Source organism: Bison bison, unplaced genomic scaffold (genome assembly GCF_000754665.1).
Source record: "Bison bison bison isolate TAMUID 2011002044 unplaced genomic scaffold, Bison_UMD1.0 scf7180017864063, whole genome shotgun sequence".
Taxonomy (NCBI): Eukaryota; Metazoa; Chordata; class Mammalia; order Artiodactyla; family Bovidae; genus Bison; species Bison bison.
In genome coordinates, this window is record NW_011494635.1 from 1,048,358 (window position 1) to 1,053,838 (window position 5,481).

Sequence of the window (5,481 nt, forward strand, 5' to 3'; positions counted from 1 at the left end):
CTATACCCCAATAAAAAAAAAAAAAAAAAAACCTCCTCTGGGATTGGAACATATAGGTTTTCAAGGCAGAGGCCTTCCCTGTCCCCCTTTGCCTGGCAAAGCAATATATCCTTTTCTACTTCAAAATAAATCAAGGTCCTAATGTCTCTGAAAACTCCCCAGTGGATGCAGTTCATCTAGAATTGTGGGTGCCTTCAGCCCCTAAATCTTGTGTCCCTCTCCTTCAGGCCTGCTGGGTACCCCTGTCTTTTTTGTAACTAAAGGAACTGTTTCAGTGTACATGAAGCTAAGCCCCAAACCCCGATGTTAACAAGTGTCAGGAGGGCGCAAATTGGGAAAGCCTTTCTTTCTTTCTTTTCTTGTGAGCCACCCCGGTTTCTCAAATCAAGGATTCTTTCTGTGAATCAGGATCGAAACGCATTGTCTGCAGAGGCTGACATTGCCTCCTCTCAGGTAGCCTGGCTCGGGGGTGGCGGGGAGGGGGGCGGGGCACAGTTCCCTGGGTTTTTCTGCACATCTGTTGCAGCTGACAGAGCAGAGATGGGCATGTGTTCCTGGGGTATTTTGCAAAAGATACTTCTCATCCCCATCCCACCCGTGGCTGAGAAGTCTGTTTGGAATCGGGTTATTTTATGTTAATTTAATATATGGGCTGTTTCTCAAAAACTGAATTAGGTGTTTGTTGCACCTGTTGGACTAGACCCTTGGTGGGGGATGGTAGAGGAGGCACCAAGCTGTCCACTCCCGGAGGTCCCCAGAGCAGGCCAGCTGAAGCCACGGTCAGCAGCCTGATGAGGGAGGCACTTTCAGAGGGGGAAGAGACAGGGCTTTTACACCCCTAAATGGGATTGACCGGAACCCCACACCACCTGCCCGGGTGTGAGGGAATCCACTCAATTGAGGAGGGCAGTGTAGAACCCCCACATCCCCAGACATGCACACTTGCTGTGGCGCAAGCCCCTGATAGCGACGATCAACCTGGCATGTGGGCCAGAGGCGAGGTTGGCCAGCATTCACACGCCATAGTTCATGTCTTGATGGGCCTGCTGTTGTTACGAAAAATAGTCCCACCTAGGCTCTGTGACAACCTAGAGGGGTGAGATGGGGTAGGAGGTGGGAAGGAGGTCCAAGAGGGAGGGGACATATGTGTCCCTATGGCTGATTCATGTTGATGTATAGCAGAAACAACACAATATTGTAAAGCAATTATTCTTCAATTGAAACTAAATAAGTTTAAAAAAAAAAAAAAGATCGTCCCACCCAGAATACAGGGTTTGGCAGCCTGAGAAAGATATCATCTCTGCCATCGGTGGTCATGGTAGACTGGGGACCGCTGTCCGGGGCCACTGGATGACTAGAGGGGACAGAGTCCATAGAAGCCTTGGTGACCTACCCACATGATGCCAAGATAGGTGCTCACAGGCAGACCCCTCTGTTGACATTTTGTGATTAATAGCCCGTCTCCTCCTCTTAAGAAAATGTACACATGGAGTAAAAACAAAATTAAAAAATAAAATGAGTACGCAGGTACGAACACTCTTGAGTGAAATATTTTTAACAAAGATGGCTTTATTTTGTCTATCATGAGAGTTTTAGAGCCGGGGTGTAGGTGAGAAGGAGGCACCCTCTTTTGTGGGTGTACGTGAGGAGGGGCTGGATTGTGCCCTTGCCCAACATGGCAGGAGAGGACTCACAAACAACATCTAATTTTCTAGTAGATCAAAGCCTAAAACCACCCGTGAGTGAATGACAGGTGTGGTTTCCTGCCATCTCTGTCATCAAGGAAAACCAAAACCAAGCACGCGATGTTTTAGGCTCTAGGTACTGTGCTGGGCAAAGTAAAATCTTAAAATAAACGTAGGTTGGTTTTTGTTTGGGGCTTCCCAGGTGACTCAGTGGTAAAGAACCCGCCTGAGTCAGACAATACGTGGTTTTCCTCCCAGATCGTCTAAAGAAAGTAGGTTTTCATGAAGTGGGCAAGCCATGGAAACATATATTTGTATGATGCTTTGGCGTTACAAAGTTCTGGTTCTCATTAGCCTTCATTTAAGATTATCATCAGGTCCATGACCTCTCCTGGGTCAGGCAGCAGCTCTTACACAAATGCTGTGTCCCCTGACACTCCACTTGCTTCATCCAGAACAGATGCACGGGGACAAATAGAGGGAGGTGATCACAGCATCTAGGGGAAGAAGGGTCTCCTGGAAGCAGGATGTGACCCTGGCTTGACACCCTGGAAAGAGGAGCCTCTTGACTGCCAGCTCCTAATATTTTTATGTGAGCCCTTCCTGACCCTGTTACACTCTATTCTTGTTTTGCTGTTTTCATCGATCTTACTAATTTGTTGTTCATTGTCAACAGCCTCAAGGGCCCCAAGATTCTCTGCTCGTCCAGATTTAATCTGCTATAGCCCAGAGTGTTGCCCAGTCTTACTGTAAACGACAAGTTGTTTGGTGTAGTTACTTTCTTCAGTGGAAATATCCAGAGCATCTTGTGCAGACAAACACTCCAGGCGTTGCCCTCACACACTTCACCACAGGCATGGGTGGGGAGGTGTCTCCTGGCTGTTCTTCATACACGCCAGACACTCTCCCACCCCAGGGCCTTTGCACCTGCTGTTCCCTCTGCCTGGAATGTGAGGCCAACTCTCACACGTGAACCCCCTTTATTTTTCTGCTTTTGTGCTTTATTTTTATCCATGGAGCACATCCGCTTCTCATAGATTCTATGAATTGTGTTCTTGTTCTCTGTCTGCTGGCATCCACTGGAGTGACACTTCACGCAGGTGTGGACTTAGTTTTGTTTGAAGCACCTAGAAGAGCGTCTGGCACATTGTGGATGACCATAGACTTTGCTGGATGAATGAATGAATGCTTTCTTTGTGAGATCAATACCATCAATGGGAAAAAAAAAAAAAGTCCTTTCCTGAGAAGTCATTATTGTCATTGCACGTTCGTTCATCTATTTATTTGAAGCACACTCTCTCCCATCTGTATCAGGCCAGGCTATGTGCTGAATCCTGTTTAGATTTCACCAGTGCTGAGAGCGTGACCCTAATCCTTGTGTCTAAGTGTTAGTCTCTCAGTCACGTCCGATTCTGTGACCCCATGGACTGTAGCCCACCAGGCTCCTCTGTCCATGGGATTCTCCAGGCAAGAATACTCGAGTGGGTTGCCATTTCCTTCTTCAGGGGATCTTCCCAACCCAGGGATCGAACCCAGGTCTCCTAGCATGGCAGGCGGAATCTTTACCATCTGAGCCACCAGGGAAGTCCAGATCCTTGTGTATGAAGATGAGCAAATGTTTCTCAAGTCTGCCTTTGCCCTTTTGGAGAAAGCAGGAGATCACAAAGCAGGAGGTCTCGGTGGTGACGCTATGCTCTGGCCATGGCAGGATCCTTTTGCAAGCCCAGCTCCTTCCTCTTGGGCCTGCTGGTCTGCAGTGCTGCAGTGCATGTGTTTCCCGGTCCATACATGGCATCAGACTGTTTAGGGGCAGGGTTGTCACATGAGGTCCTTTAGTTTCACTTTTCTGCTCAAAGTGTGATCCAGGGGCAGGGAGCTTGGCAGAAATGCCAAACCTCAGCCTCCCCTAGACCTGTTGAATCAAAGCGCAGCCTCACAAGACCCTCAGGGATTCAGGCACACATCACAGTTAGACAAACACTACCTGAAGACTCAAGAGGAAGGTCTGCCACCAGCACACAAAGGACAGTGTTTGGGCTCCAGCTGGAACCCCTCACAAGTAAAATCAACAGACATTCACTGAGAACCTACCGTGGAAAAAGGAGTGGATAACACATCTCAGTTTAGGATCACACATTCCCACCCAGGGAGTCGGGGTCCAACATCCAGTTCAGTTCAGTTCAGTCGCTCAGTCGTGTCCGACTCTTTGCAACCCCATGAATCGAAGCACGCCAGCCCTCCCTGTCCATCACCAACTCCCAGAGTTCACACAAACCCATGTCCTTCGAATTGGTGACGCCATCCATCCATTTCATTCTCTGTCGTCCCCTTCTCCTCCTGCCCCTAGTCCCTCCCAGCATCAGGTTTTTTTCCAATGAGTCAACTCTTCGCATGAGGTGGCCAAAGTATTGGAGTTTCAGCCTCAGCATCAGTCCTTCAAATGAACACCCAGGACTGGTCTCCTTTAGGATGGACTGGTTGAATCTCCTTGCAGTCCAAGGGACTTGCAAGAGTCTTCTCCAGCACCACAGTTCAAAAGCATCAATTCTTCGGTGCTCAGCTTTCTTCACAGTCCAACTCTCACATCCATACATGATCACTGGAAAAACCATAGCCTTGACTAGACGGACCTTTGTTGGCAAAGTAATGTCTCTGCTTTTCAATATGCTATCTAGGTTGGTCATAACTTTTCTTCCAAGGAGTAAGCGTCTTTTAATTTCATGGCTGCAGTCACCATCTGCAGTGATTTTGGAGCCCCCAAAAATAAAGTCTGCCACTGTTTCCCCATCTATTTGCCATGAAGTGATGGGACCAGATGCCATGATCTTTGTTTTCTGAATGTTGAGCTTTAAGCTAACTTTTTCACTCTCCTCTTTCACTTTCATCAAGAGGCTTTTTAGTTCCTCTTCACTTTTTGCCATAAGAGTGGTATCATCTGCATCTCTGAGGTTATTGATATTTCTCCCGGCAATCTTGATTCCAGCTTGTGCTTCTTCCACTCCAGTGTTTCTCATGATGTACTCTGCATATAAGTTAAATAAGCAGGGTGACAATATACAGCCTTGACATACTCCTTTTCCTATTTGGAACCAGTCTGTTTTTCCATGTCCAGTTCTAACTGTTGCTTCCTGACCTGCATACAGGTTTCTCAAGAGGCAGGCCAGGTGGTCTGGTATTCCCATCTCTTTCAGAATTTTCCACAGTTTCTTGTGATCCACACAGTCAAAGGCTTTGGCATAGTCAATAAAGCAGAAATAGATGTTTTTCTGGAACTCTGTTTTTCGATGATCTAGCGAATGTTGGCAGTTTGATCTCTGGTTCCTCTGCCTCTTCTAAAACTAGTTTGAACATCTGGAAGTTCACAGTTCACGTATTGCTGAAGCCTGGCTTGGAGAATTTTGAGCATTACTTTACTAGCGTGTGAGATGAGTGCAATTGTGCAGTAGTTTGAGCATTCTTTGGCATTGCCTTTCTTTGGGATTGGAATGAAAGCTGGCCTTTTCCAGTCCTATGGCCACTGCTGAGTTTTCCAAATTTGCTGGCAGATTGAGTGCAGCACTTTCACAGCATCATCTTTCAGGATTTGAAATAGCTCAACTGGAATTCCATCCCCTCCACTAGCTTTGTTCGTAGTGATGCTTTCTAAGGCCCACTTGACTTCACATTCCAGGATGTCTGGCTCTAAGTGAGTGATCACAGCATCATGATTATCTGGGTCATGAAGATATTTTTTGTACAGTTCTTCTGTGTATTCTTGCCATCTCTTCTTAATATCTTCTGCTTCTGTTAGGTCCAT

The 5,481-nt window shown here is 47.0% G+C and overlaps 1 protein-coding gene across 1 annotated transcript in view; it reads left to right on the forward strand.

Annotated features, from left to right (window-relative positions):
* Positions 1 to 5,481, forward strand: part of RIN2 (Ras and Rab interactor 2) — a 178,110-nt gene that overhangs the window by 142,396 nt on the left and 30,233 nt on the right. The window lies entirely within an intron of this gene.